The sequence below is a fragment of the Cervus elaphus genome, chromosome 7 (assembly GCF_910594005.1).
Source record: "Cervus elaphus chromosome 7, mCerEla1.1, whole genome shotgun sequence".
NCBI lineage: Eukaryota > Metazoa > Chordata > Mammalia > Artiodactyla > Cervidae > Cervus > Cervus elaphus.
The window spans coordinates 2,218,818-2,234,323 of NC_057821.1; the positions used below are offsets into that span (position 1 = coordinate 2,218,818).

At 36.5% G+C, this 15,506-nt stretch overlaps 1 protein-coding gene across 15 annotated transcripts in view; it reads right to left on the minus strand.

Annotated features, from left to right (window-relative positions):
- Positions 1–15,506, minus strand: part of KHDRBS2 (KH RNA binding domain containing, signal transduction associated 2) — a 722,049-nt gene that overhangs the window by 242,898 nt on the left and 463,645 nt on the right. The window lies entirely within an intron of this gene.

A 15,506-nucleotide genomic window follows, 5' to 3' on the forward strand; every position in this document is an offset into this window, starting at 1 on the left:
TCTCTTAAATTCCCATGACATTTTCATGGTGTCCCTTTTTGTATGTCATCATTTAACTATAATTAAACCTTTACAGTTTTCACAAATGATCAACTAGCATTCACAATAAGGAATAGGTATGTATAGTGAAGAAAGAAAAAAAAAATCAAGGCTGGTGTAAGAGTATGATCTTCTCTGGAGCCTCATAGAATCTATAATCAATCTTTCCATGGATAAAGGAAAATACAACTGTTTATTACATATTTTAAAAAAAGACAATTGAAATTGCCACAGCATCTTTAAGAAAAAATCATGTTAGTAACATACTGCAGGTTAGTTTACCGAACCCCAGAGTGAACCCCAGGCAACTTACATACATGGAGTTCACCTTCATAGCTTTTGGAATTGATTGAACAGTATGATCTCATAAATCTCAAGCAGGGCAATGTTGAAGTGATTATAAATCATTTGTAGCAACTCTTGCTCCCTGTAATGCTTTGAAATTCTTGGTATATTGTAAACTCATTTATTAAAAGATAGTACAACATGACATGGACTTTTTACTGACAGATTGTCAAAAAACCAGACTTATTTGGCTGATTTTTTTTTTTTTTAATCTCTAGAACAACTGAATGAGCACTTCAGAAGCATTTATTCCTACTTGCTATTCTACATTACATTAGCAGCTGTTTGTATTTGAGAGACTTAATGTTTCACTTCCAAAAATCTTCCTTTCCATTAAAAAAGGCAAAAATGGGGTGTTTTTGATGTGATGGTATATAAAGTTTTTGTTTCTTTATAATCTATAAGGGCTAAATTTACTCATAAGGGAATATATGAGTTAATATTGAATCTTTTTATTTCATTTTCTACTTTTATCAATTTTTTAAAAAAATTACTAACTTTGTAATATAATATGTAACAGCCAGTTTTTACATAAGAGCTGTATGGTCACCAGATTCTCTAAGAACCTATGCAAATGATGCAGTATATTTGCTCAGTACTCAACTCACAATATATATTGTAATGTATACATTTAAAATTATGTATAGATGTGGACAAAGACTTCAAAAAAGTTTTTAGAAAGCTTTTCTCTTTTGGATCCTGGGTACTATGGATGAGGAATTCAGAAAAGCTTTTTAGACCTAAACATGAGGGACAAAATATATTTTAAAATGTGCATATGTGTTTAGTTGCTAAGTAGTGCCCAACTCTTTGTGATTCCATGGACTATAACCTACCATGTTCCTTTGCCCATGGGATTTCCCAGGCAAGAATACTGGAGTGGGTTGCCATTTCCTTCTCCAGGGGATCTTCCTGACCCAAGGATCACACCTGAGTTTTCTACACTGCAGGCCATTGCTTTACCACTGAGTCTCATGGTAAGCCCCTATTTTAAAATTTGTATTTTTAAATTATATAGGTGAGCAGATGTAAAAATAAAGGAGCCCCAAATATTTAGAAAATGGGATTTCAGAAAAGTGAGAAGGCTCTGTGGCCACAGGTATGGAAGCAATCTAAGTGCCCATCAACAGATGAATAGATAAAGAAGATGTGGTGCATATACACTGTGGAATATTACTCAGTCATATAAAGAATGAAATAATGCATTTGCAGCAACGTAGATGGACTTGGAGGGCATTGTGTTGAGTGAAATAAGTCAGACAGAGAAAGATAAATAGTGTATGATGTCACTTATATGTAGAATCTAAACAAATACAACAAACTAGTGAATAAGGAAAAAAAAAGAAGAAGAAGAAGTAGACTCACAAATATAGAGAGCAAACCTAGTAGTTACCAATTGGGGGCGGGAAGGAGAGAGGGGTAAAGTAGGGGTAGGGGGAAATGGTTTTATTATGGAATTATATGAAATTGTGTGTGTGAAACTTTTGAAAATTTTAAAGCACTAGAGAATTTAAAGAATCTGTTATTCATTAAAAACCAAAAACAAAAACGCTATGGTCAAACTTTTCCCCTGGATTATCTACTTACACATGCTGCCTAATGCTTGATTTTTAATAGTCTCCATACATGCATGGATAGGAAATACAGTAACTTAGCACTAGAAAGGCCAAAATTAGGTTAAAAAAAAAAAAAAAGAAACCTCACAAAATGTTGGAACCCTTTTTAAGATGACACTTTATTGGGTAATAGAAAAATCACCTAACAGAGAAAACCAATGCAAATACCTTCCTGAAAACATGCTATCTTAGAGTGAAAATGACAAAAAAAAAAAAAAAATTCCAAAAACAACCTTCCCATTGATATGGGACTTAGGACTATATTCATAATATCAATTGACCCAAATCCCTTTAAGTCCCAGATTTGGTTAAATGGCTCTGTTTGGCAGTGCTCTCACAAGCCTGGGAAGCATTTCTGGCCTCAGTGTAGTTCCAGTGGTTCTGAGCTCACATTTCATCATGGAATAAGCCATCTCAAGTATGAACCAACACAGACATCAAAGCTCAGAATGATGTTCAGAAAAACTTCAGGTATCAGAACTGCAGAAAGGATGGAGGTGTGTTCAATATATTTACATAAATAGAAATGGGTAACTGAGAAGAAGTAGGAGGCAGTAGAATCTGACTGGATTGAAACACAAAATATAAGTTAAAGATATAACTATTAAAGTAAATCAAATATTAGATTAAATTAAGTAACGTGGAGGAAAGATCTGAGAAATGAGATGAGATCTCATTCATGCAAATGAGAGGAATAAGGAAAAAATGAGAAAATTTTGGTATAATCAATGTTTGAAAATGACATAACAGATGGAATAAAAAAGGACAGTTTTGAAATTATAAGAGCTTCTAGAATTGTTGAAAAACCTAGTTCACAAATTTAGTAAGTCTAAAAAACCTAAAGTAGAATACATAAAATAAATCCATACTTAGGCATTTCAGGGTAAAAACAGTAGTACATCAAGGATGAAGAGAAAGTCTTAAAAGAAACCAGAGATAAATGGGTTCTTTATCAGTCAAGGCTGATTTCTGAATAACAACCATGAAAGCAAGGTGAATATCTTCAACCTAATGAGAGAAAATATTTGGTGACACAGACTTCTTTGTCAAGTGAAACTATCTTTTAGTGAACAAGGGTAAAAATGAATATTAGATTAAAAACTTAGAACATTACTATTTAGAACTGACAAAATTAGCTTCTAAGGAATGCATTTTAGATAGAAGGAAATTTACCTCAAACTTTGAGAGCAAGAAAGCATGAAATATTCAGAAATAAAGTGAAAAATTACTGGAAAGTAGCCTAGGATTTGAGAGATTCATTGGAATTTGTTAATTCTGTTCCTTGTGTTATAAGGGAGCAGCTTTAAAATATTAATAGACTGTATTTTTTTTAAGTATAATGCACACAGGTCCAAATTTCTGGGCTCAAAGAATCTTCAGACATATTATTAGAATTAGCAAAAAGATTTGCAATATTACAGGAGATTATGTTCATATATAAGATTTAATTAAGTTGCTATATGATAAAAACAAATCTTAGAATAATTTAAGTTTTAAAAATTTACCATGCAATACGGAAGCCTAAAAGATTTTAAAGACTGTTTACAAAAACATAAAACTTTTTGAATGAAATTGGAAACTCAAACTCATAAAGATATTAATTCTTTCCCAAATAATATATCAATGCTTTTTATATGAAGGAAAACAGGCTCAGAGGAGTGTAGGATGCTCCTGAAGAGGGAACAAGAGGACTTGGGTGACTAGATGCCAGAATTCAATAAAAAAGTTATGAAAATTAGTCAGTGTTGTATAGACTTTCAGAAAGAGAACTAGGGACCAGAGAACTTGGAAACAGATCTGCATGTTTGTATACAAACACTTGTATATATGAGAACAGACTGCTCAATATATTGCATTGATGTAATTGGTGATCATGGAAGGAAAAAAAATGAAACGCTGTTCACATACCACACAAACATCTGTTTCTGGTCATTCAAGAGGGAAAGAAAAACAATATCACGTTCAAAAGAGAACTATAGGGAAGATTCTTACTAATTTATTATTTTTTCAATTTATTTATTTTTCAAATTAATTATTTATTTTACTTTAAAACATTGTATTGATTTTGCCATACATTGACATGAACCCACCATGGGTGTACATGTGTTCCCCATCCTGAATCCCCTGCCCACCTCCCTCCTTAAACCATCCCAGCCCATCCCATCCCATCCCATCCCATCCCATCCCATCCCATCCCATCCCATCCCTCTGGGTCATCCCAGTGCACTAGCCCCGAGCATCCTGTATCATGCATCGAACCTGGACTGGTGATTCATTTCACATATGATAATTTACATGTTTCAATGCCATTCTTCCATATCATCCCATCCTCGCCCTCTCCCACAGAGTCTAAAAGACTGTTAAATACATCTGTGTCTCTCCTGCTGTCTCACATACAGGGTTATCGTTACCATCTTTCTAAATTCCATATATATGTGTTAGTATACTGTATTGGTGTTTTTCTTTCTGGCTTACTTCACTCTGTATAATGGGCTCCAGTTTCATCTACCTCATTAGAACCGATTCAAATGTATTCTTTTTAATGGCTGAGTAATATTCCATTGTGTATATGTACCACAGCTTTCTTATCCATTCATCTGCTGATGGACATCTTCGGCAGAAGGTTGCTTCCATGTCCTAGCTATTGTAAACAGTGCTGCAATGAACATTGGGGTGCACGTGTTTTTTTCAATTCTGGTTTCCTCAGTGTGTATGCCCAGCAATGGGATTGCTGGGTCATAAGGCAGTTCTATTTCCAGTTTTTTTAGGGAATATCCACACTGTTCTCTATAGTGGCTGTACTAGCTTGCATTCCCACCAACAGTGTAAGAGGGTTCCCTTTTCTCCACACCCTCTCCAGCATTTATTGCTTGTAGACTTTTGGATAGCAGCCATTCTAACTGGCGTGTAATGGTACCTCATTGTGGTTTTGATTTACATTTCTCTTATAATGAGTGATGTTGAGCATCTTTTCATGTGTTTCTTAGCCATCTGTATGTCTTCTTTGGAGAAATGTCTGTTTAGTTCTTTGGCCCACTTTTTGATTGGGTCTTTTATTTTTCTGGAATTGAGCTGCAGGAGCTGCTTGTATATTTTTGAGATTAATTCTTTGTCTGTTGCTTCATTGGCTATTATTTTTTCCCATTCTGAAGGCTGTCTTTTCACCTTGTTTATAGTTTCCTTTGTTCTGTAGACGTTCTTTTTTTTTTTTTAATTTATTTTTTTCCATTTATTTTTATTAGTTGTAGACGCTCTTAATTAGGTCCCATTTGTTTATTTTTGCTTTTATTTCCAATATTCTGGGAGGTGGGTCATAGAGGATCCTGCTGTGGCTTATGTTGTACAGTGTTTTGCCTATGTTTTCCTCTAGGAGTTTTATAGTTTCTGGTCTTACATTTAGATCTTTAATCCATTTTGAGTTTATTTTTGTGTTTGGTGTTAGAAAGTGTTCTAGTTTCATTCTTTTACGGGTGGTTGACCAGTTTTCCCAGCACCACTTGTTAAAGAGATTTTCTTTTCTCCATTATATATTCTTGACTCCTTTGTCAAAGATAAGGTGTCCATATGTGCGTGGATTTATCTCTGGACTTTCTATTTTGTTCCATTGATCTATATTTCTGTCTTTGTGCCAGTACCATACTGTCTTGATGACTGTGGCTTTGTAGTAGAGACTGAAGTCAGGTGGGTTGATTCCTCCAGTTCCATTCTTCTTTCTCAACATTGCTTTGGCTATTCAAGGTTTTTTCTATTTCCATACAAATTGTGAAATCATTTGTTCTAGTTCTCTGAAAAATACCATTGGTAGCTTGAAAGGGATTGCAATGAATCTATAGATTGCTTTGGCTAGTGTACTCATTTTAACAATATTGATTCTTCTGATCCATGAACATGGTATATTTCTGCATCTATTTGTGTCCCCTTTGATTTCTTTCACCAGTGTTTTATAGTTTTCTATATATAGGTCCTTTGTTTCTTTAGGTAGATATATTCCTAAGTATTTTATTCTTTTCTTTGCAGTGGTGAATGAAATTGTTTCCTTAATTTCTCTTTCTGTTTTCATTTTGTTAATGTGGTGTATTACATTGATAGATTTGCGGATATTGAAGAATCCTTGCATCCCTGGTATAAAGCCCTCTTGGTCATGATGTATGATCTTTTTAATATGTTGCTGGATTCTGATTGCTAGAATTTTGTTAAGGATTTTTGCATCTATGTTCATCTGTGATATTGGCCTATAGTTTTTAAGGCCAATTTTTTGCCCTAATTTTTAAGATTTCATTCCTTCTACTAACCCTGGCGTTCATAATTTCTTCCTTTTTAAGTTGCTTTAGGTGTAGAGTTAGGTTATTTATTTTACTTTTTTCTTGTTTATTGAGATAAGCCTGTATTGCTATGAACCTTCCCTTTAGCATTGCTTTTACAGTGTCCCATAGGTTTTGGGTTGTTTTGTTTTCATTTTCATTTGTTTCTATGCATATTTTGATTTCTTTTTTGATTTCTTCTGTGATTTGTTGGTTATTCAGAAGCGTGTTGTTCAGCCTCCATATGTTGGAATTTTTAATAGTTTTTCTTCTGTAATTGACATTTAATCTTACTGCATTGTGGTCAGAAAAGATGCTTGGAATGATTTCAATTTTTTTGAATTTGGCAAGGCTAGATTTATGGCCCAGGATGTGATCTATCCTAGAGAAGGCTCCATGTGCGCTTGAGAAAAAGGTGAAATTCATTGTTTTGGGGTGAAATGTCCTATAGCTATAAATTAGGTCTAACTGGTCTATTGTATCACTTAAAGTTTGTGTTTCCTTGTTAATTTCTGTTTAGTTGATCTATCCATAGGCGTGAGTGGGGTATTAAAGTCTCCAACTATTATTGTGTTATTGTTAATTTCTCCTTTCATACTTGTTACCATTTGTCTTACATATTGTGGTGCTCCTATGTTGGGTGCATATATATTTATGATTGCTGTATCTTCTTCTTGGATTGATCCTTTTATCATTATGTAGTGTCTATCTTTGTCTCTTTTCACAGTCTTTGTCTTACAGTTAATTTTATCTGACATGGGTATTGCTACTCCTGATTCCTTTTGGCCTCTATTTGCATGGAATATCTTTTTCCAGCCCTTCACTTTCAGTTTGTATGTGTCCCTTGTTTTGAGGTGGGTCTCTTGCAGAAAACATATATACAGGTCTTGCTTTTGTATCCATTCAGCCAGTCTTTGTCTTTTGGCTGGGACATTCAAACCATTTACATTTAAGGTAATTATTGTTAAGTATGATCCCACTGCCATTTACTTTATTGTTTTGGGTTCTAGTTTATACAACCTTTCTGTGTTTCCTGTCTAGAGAAATTCCTTTAGTATTTGTTGGAGAGCTGGTTTGGTGGTGCTGAATTCTCTCAGCTTTTGCTTGTCTGTAAAGCTTTTGGTTTCTCCTTCATATTTGGATGAGATCCTTGCTGGGTACAGTTATCTGGGCTGTAGGTTATTTTCTTTTATCACTTTAAGTATGTCCTGCCATTCCCTTCTGACCTGAAGAGTTTCTATTGAAAGATCAGCTGTTGTCCTTATGGGAATCCCCTTGTGTGTTATTTGTTGTTTTTCTCTTGCTGCTTTTAATATTTGTTCTTTGTGTTTGATCTTTGTTAATTTGATTAATATGTGTCTTGGGGTGTTTCACCTTGGGTTTATCCTGTTTGGGACACTCTGGGTTTCTTGGACTTGGGTGATTATTTCCTTCCCCATTTTAGGGAAGTTTTCAGCTATTATCTCCTCAAGTATTTTCTCATGGCCTTTCTTTTTGTCGTCTTCTTCTGGGACTCCTATGATTCGAATGTTGGGGCATTTCACATTGTCTCAGGGGTCTCTGAGGTTGTCCTCATGTCTTTTAACTTTTCTTTCCTTTTTCCTCTCTGTTGCATTTATTTCTACCATTCTATCTTCTACCTCCCTATCCTATCTACGCCGTAAGCGGGGACACACCCAGTGTGGCTGAATCACTGGGAGCACTCGCCAGTGACATTTGTTTGCAGTGTTCCTCCCTCCCCACAGCATGACTGAACAAGTGAGCCTAAAAAAAATTTAAAAACGTGACCACCGCCGCGCCATTTGTGTCAGGGTGGAAATTAGACACTGAAGAGACCAGAAAACAGAAGCTAAAATAATCAGAGGGAACCGCTTTGGAAGTGACAGGTGCAATAGATTAAAACCCTGTAACTAGCACCGACTACATAGGAAGGGGCCTATAGACCTTGAGAAGTACAACCTGGACCAAGGAACTATCTGAAGATGAATTGACCCCACTCTGTCTGCAACAGCTCCAGAAAAAGTCTTAGATGTATTTTTACTATTATCATTTTTTATATTAAAAATATATTATTTTATTTTATTTTTTGTTTTTAAGTCCTCATTACTCCTTTAATTTTTATAACCTATTATTACCTTGCAAAAAAAAAAAAAGGCCCTATTTTTAAAGCAAACATCATATATATATATATATATATATATTATAATTTCTGTGACTTGTTTGTTTGTTTGGTTTTTTTTTGTTTGTTTGTTTTTGTTGCTGTTGTTGTTCAATATTGTATTTTTGGGAATCTAACCTCTACTCAAGATTTTTAATCTTTGATTTTTGGTATTTGTTATCAACTTTGTACATTTAAGACCCAATCTTCAGTACCCATTTTTACTTGGGAGTGAGATCACTGGCCTGATTGCTCTCTCCCCCTTTTGACTCTCTTTTTTCTCCATCAGGTTGCCTCTATCTCCCCCGCCCCCTTCTCTTCTCTACCCAACTTGGTGAATCTCTTTGTGTGTTCCAGGCTGTGGAGAACACTTAGGGAATTGATTACTAGCTGGATCTGTCTCTTTCCTTTTGATTCCCTATTTTATCCTCCTGACCACCTCTGTCTCCTTCCTCCCTCTTCTCCTCTGTGTAACTCTGTGAACATCTCTGAGGGGTCCAGACTGTGGAGAGCACATAGGCAAGTGATCACTGGCTAGCTTGCTCTCTCCCCTTTTGATTCCCCCTCTTCTCCTCCTGGTTACCTCTATCTCCCTCCTCCCTCTTCTCTTCTCCATGTAACTCTGTATACCTCTCTGGGTGTCCCCCACTGTGGAGAAACTTTTTATCATCAACCTTGTTATTTCATCATCGGTGCTGTATAGATAGAGAAGTCTTGAAGCTACTGTAAGAATAAGACTGAAAACCACAGGCAGGAGGCTTAAGCCCAAATCCTGAGAACACCAGAGAACTCCTGAATCCGGGGAACATTAATCGATAGGAGCTCATCAAACACCTCCATACCTACACTGAAACCAAGCACCGCCCAAGGGCCAACAAGCTCCAGAGCAAGACATACCACACAAATCATCCAGCAACACAGGAACATAGCCCTGAGCATCAATATACGGGCTGACCAAAGGCACACCAAACCCACTGACATCTCAAAACTTATTACTGGACACTTCATTGCACTCCAGAGAGAAGAAATCCAGCTCCACCCACAAGAACACCGACATAAGCTTCCCTAACCAGAAAACCTTGACAAGCTACCTGTCCAACCCCACCCACAGTGAGGAACCTCCACAATAAAGAGGAATCACAAACTGACAGAATACAGAAAGGCCACCCTAATCCCAGCAATACAAACAAGATGAAAAGGCAGATAAATACCCAGCAGGCAAAGGAGCAGGATAAATGCCCACCAAACCAAACAAAAGAGGAAGAGATAGGGAATCTACCTGATAAAGAATTCCAAATAATGATAGTGAAAATGATCCAGAATCTTGAAAGCAAATTGGACTTACAGATAAATAGCCTGGAGACAAGGATCAAGAAGATGGAAGAAAGGTTTAACAAGGACCTAGAAGAAATAAAAAGGGGTCAATATATAATGAATAATGCAATAAATGGAATAAAAAACACTCTGCAGGGAACCAACAGTTGATTTTTACTACTTTAAAATAGGAGAGGATTCTTATATAAGACACAAAAATAACATTCTGTAAAAGAAAAAAAACTGATAAATTCCACTACATTCAAAGAATAACCTATATTCATCAAATATCATAAAAAAGAGTTAAAAGGTAAAAGAGTTAAAACCACAAACCAGGGGATGATTTAAATAACAAATATAAACTACAGAAGGTTACTAACATATATATGCATATGTATATATCGAAAGAATTCTTAAATATAAATGCAAAAGATAACCCAAAAGAGGCAAAAATCATGCAAACACATCCCAAAAGAGAAAATAGCATAAATATATGAAAATATAACAAATCATAAAAATGCAAGATAAAGCCACAAAAAACTTTGATTTATTTGATTAATTGGTAAGAATGTGGAGTAATGAGGACTCTAATAATATATTGGGTAACATATCTCAAGAAACTGAACATTCTCTTTCCCTATGGCACAGCCCCAGGAAACAAGCACAAGAATGTTCATAAAAGTAAAAAATGAGAAACTATCCAAATGCATTTTTAAAAGTATGGTATATTCCTCAGTGAAAATGAACAAGCTATAGCAACCTATACCAATATAAATAAACTTTAAAATTAAGAACAAGCATAGTCTGTATATAAAGTTTAAAAAGAAACAAAACTAAACAGCACATTATTTTGATATATAAGTGACAAAGGAGAAGCAAGGTGATGATTACTATTCAGTTCAGTCTATTACATACGAAGGGGCTGTGATTGGATAGGGACACATGGGGAGCTTCAGACTTGTAATCATTAATTTTTTGTCTCTGTGTATTCCATGAGTGTATTTTATTAATCATGTTATTCTTTAAACTGCACATTAATGATATAAACTCATATGAAAGAAAATCTCCATGGCGGGGGGGGGGGCGGGGGGGGGGGAGGAGGAGAATAATGAAAGCAATTTAAGATAAGGGATAATTGCATTTTTAATTTTTGAAAATTGCCTTTGATTTTATAATGCTGCTTTTATATTAAATACCAGAGGAACTGATTCATTTGTATGATTTTTTTTCAGATAAGAAATACTAACTAACATTCATTACACATATGTGCAAAACATAACTCTTTAAATGTCCTCAAAAATAAATCCTGATATGTAATTTTCTTTTAAGAAAGCTAATAATTAACTATTTCCACAAAGTGCTTCATTTAAAACATTTGTCAGCATCATGTTAGAATTCATATTGTTTAAACAGACTAGCTGGCAAAGTGAAAGTCACTCGGTCATGTCCGACTCTTCGCGACCCCATGGACTACACAGTCCACGGAACTTCCCAGGCTATAATACTGGAGTTGGTAGCCTTTCCCTCCTCCAAGGGATATTCCCAACCCAGGGAACAAACCCAGGTCTCCTGCATTGCAGGTACATTCTTTACCAGCTGAGCCACAAGGGAAGCCCAAGAACACTGGGTAGCCTATCCCTTCTCCAGTGGATCTTCCTGACCCAGGAATCAAACTGGGGTCTCCGGCATTGCAGGTGGATTCTTTATCAACTCAGCTACCAGGGAAGCCATAGCTGGCAAAACGAACACAAAAGTAGTCTCTAGTTTACATCAGGAATCAATTGATGTGATTTAACTCCCTTCTGTGAAAGAGGAGAGTGAAAAATTTGGCTTAAAGCTCAACATTCAGAAAACTAAGATCATGACATCCAGTCCCATCACTTCATGGGAACTAGATGGGAAAACAGTGGAAGCAGTGTCAGACTTTATTCTTTTGGGCTCCAAAATCACTTCAGATGGTGATTGCAGCCATGAAATTAAAAGATGCTTACTCCTTGGAAGGAAAGAAATGACCAACCTAGATAGCATGTTAAAAAGCAGAGACATCACTTTGCCAACAAAGGTCCGTCTAGTCAAGGTTATGGTTTTTCCACTGGTCATATGGATGTGAGAGTTGGACTGTGAAGAAAGCTCAGTGCTGAAAAATTGATGCTTTTGAACTGTGATGTTGGAGAAGACTCTTGAGAGTCCCTTGGACTGCAAGGAAATGCAACCAGTCCATCCTGAAGGAGATCAGCCCTGGGTGTTCATTAGAAGGACTGATGCTGAGGCTGAAACTCCAATACTTTGGCAACCTCATGCGAATAGTTGACTCATTGGAAAAGACCCTGATGCTGGGAGGGATTTGGGGCAGGAGGAGAAGGGGACGGCAGAGGACGAGATGGCTGGATGGCATAACCGACTCGATGGACATGAGTTTGAGAAAACTCCGGGAGTTGGTGATGGACAGGGAGGCCTGGCATGCTGCGATTCATGGGGTCGCAAAGAGTTGGACACGACTGTGTGACTGAACTGAACTGAACTGAGCTCCCTTCTATCTAAATGGTATACTTTTTTTTTTTCTCCTTCTTCACCCAAATCATTAATTATTACCAAGAAAATATTTACCTAATCACTACTTAATCTAAATATTTGCTTAATTGCTTCTTTATTATTTGTGCCCGTATCACAAAGTCGACACTGGTAAAGAAAATGATGTCTTATGAGAATACATAGCTGAACCGCAATGGGCATCTCATGTAGATGAATTTGAAGGTCTAAGGAGTGAGTAAAATACCTGTGGATAATGGAGGGAACTTAATGGACAGTAGCCTAGACACAGATGGTCCACCTTGCCCACCACACTCATCCCCAGTCAGTCCTGGAGTCTAGTCACTTAAAAGCCTCTTGGGACTTTCACATCATTCTATCCCCTCACTGGGTTTCATATCTTTATTTCAAGTGACTGACTGGATTGATTATGGTTATTCATTTTTGATTCTTATTGGCTGCTTATTTGTAAATAACATAGAAAATAAATGAGAATAAGCCATATGTTGTCCTCAGTGGGACTTACAATCTAGCAGAAGAAATAGTCAAGTATGTAATGAATTATATTAAAGGCAGACCACACCCAGGATTCCTTTTTAAGGTGTCAGTTAAAGTAATGCTTGTGTGAATTCTGAGTTGGGAACCTGAAGGTTGAGTAGAACTTATGTGTAAATCTTTGTGTGTATATGTTTGAAAGATAGAAAGAAACAGAACAAATGCAGGAGGTGTGAAAATGCACATAGTGTGGGTTAGTAAATAGAAGCTAGGGTTTATAGAAGCAAGATGCTGGAGGAAATGAAGCAGAATGTCAAGTCAGCATTGAAATACCAGTTCCACGGTAAACAAAAACACCTCATCATACACCCATGTAAAACGTGCCAATGAGTAAAGTCCATTCAATCTGTTTTACTCAGATCCCACTCTTGCCTGAAGGTGATGTTCTTCAGAAATTTAAAATCTACACTGTCAGGACTGATTCAGGTTACCTCTGAGAAATTTGTTGCAATTATCTTTCTACAACTGCCTGTCCTTCACAGACCACAGGGAACCATGAACAAGGAACTTTCCACATTTCCATGAAGTATTACATCTATGCTTCTATTGAATTCTCTCATGACTGCAACATGTGCCACTAACATCAAGCTTCTAACAGGTGTCACATACAAATATGACTTTTTCACCTTCTCTTATCAACTTGATAATTATTTTAATCTCCATGCCCATAATAGCTGATTCCATATTATTTTATTTCTAAAGTCAAACTAGCCTATTTGGTTATAACTCTCCAAATGTAAACTCAATTATAGTCATCTTATTGTACTTATTAGTTAAGTTGTTATATTCTTTTTAAAATCATTTGCTGTTTTTCTGCTGGTCCTCTGTGAAGATAGAATAATCTTAAAATCCTCAGATCTATTCTCCTTAGATTAAAAAAAAAATGCTGGAAAGGAAAACATTATTTATTTGTTTGTTTGTACATGTGGGGAACCTACAGCAGCAGTAGGTGACAAATAAAAGACCAACTTGAAAGATTAGGTTGGTAACCTGTTCCAATTTCTCAATTTATGCCTTCAGAACTATTACCTTGAAATTCAGTTGTTGCCTCTCTGCCTTACTGATTGCCGAAGTCCCTAAGTGGCCTTAATGTCAAATCTAAGGTGCTAAATTTTACAACAAGATCAATTTCCACAACATTTTTACTGCCAGATACATTTTTAAAAGGTTGCATTAAATTTGAGTCTATCTGAGGCATGGTGGTGAATGAGTTCTTTCAGTAGAAAACAAGTAGTGCACGTGTGTGAATATCTATCTGACAGTAGCTTCTAATACTGGATTAATACAAATGGCAGGGCTATAGCACTCCCAGTGAGGCAACACAGGATAAATTATCATCAGAAGTAGGTGGCATTATAGGATATTAGTGTTACTGAACCTACATTCTTCTAAAAACTATGATGATCGAAGTTCACTTATCATTTCACAAGACACTCATCTGCACTATGGCTCCATTCCCCAGCCTTCAGAAACTCTGCTGAAAATGAGATGTTTTTCTTCAGTGGTATTCAGCTGTTGTGGTGAGGTTTTTGGCAGTGTGCTTCATCACACAACCATCTTTAAAAGGGCAGGAAGGGCTTGAAATGAAATTAACTTTATGCAAACCGCCATCTTTTAGATCTGATGGAGTAAATTTCATATGGTTTGTTGGAATATCTTACCCTCCTCTTTGGTAGGCAGCTCCTATGAGATCAGGGGATGCCTCAGGCAATTTACATGAGCTAAAACTCCAGAGTCTTCTTTTTCCCACCATTGCAGTAATATGTTACTTGTAAATCTGAGTCTGATATGTGTTTTGGGATAAATGCAAAATGCAATGGCTGCTATACATTAAGCCAGTGGGCCAAATAAGCCCTGCCACGTATTTTTTTGTTATTTTTTCATTGAACACAGAAGTCACTTTCATTCATTTGTGTGAAGTGCAAGGCTGCTTTTGTGCTACAAAAGCAAATCTAAGTAGTTCTGACAATTACTGTGTTTCTCAAAAGCCAAAAAAAGGTGATTTTCTGGCCCTTAATCATCAGAGCTTGCTGGCCCCTGTGTTGGACTAGCTCCATTGTGTACTGTCCAAATGTTCTGGTGGTTCTGGCTGAAGAGCCTGAAGGAACAGAAAGGTAAAAGCCAGAGGAATGCAAATGCCTACAAAATACATTGGGGTAAAAACAATTCCACAATTCCTAAACATTGTAAATGTTTTCCTAAAAGTAGAAAAAAAAATGTAATAGGCGATAAGCAAAAGGAAGGTGGTCTATTACTCCCTTCCCGGCTTCCCGGGAGTAATTACTATTGGTCCCGGGTTCCCTTCCCCAGACTCCCCGCCTCACCCACATCACTTCCCCAGTCAGGCTCAGCGCTGCTCCTCCCCTCAGAGGTCACTGTTCCTTGGACCACACCATCCCCCCAGAGGAGCTGCAGAGGCCCTGCAAACAGAGAAATGACTTCTGACACATAATGAAGATTACACGGATGAACAGAACAAAATGAAAAACTTGTTCCCCACTATTATGTAACCAGAGAAAGGCCTAAAATTTCCTTTGACAGATGGGTGCCTCTAAAAAAAAAAGTGTAAAAACCATGTTGTTACAGTGATGATATATCACTTGAAATATCACTTTAGAAAGTGGTTCAAGCATTTGGCTGAAGTGAAAT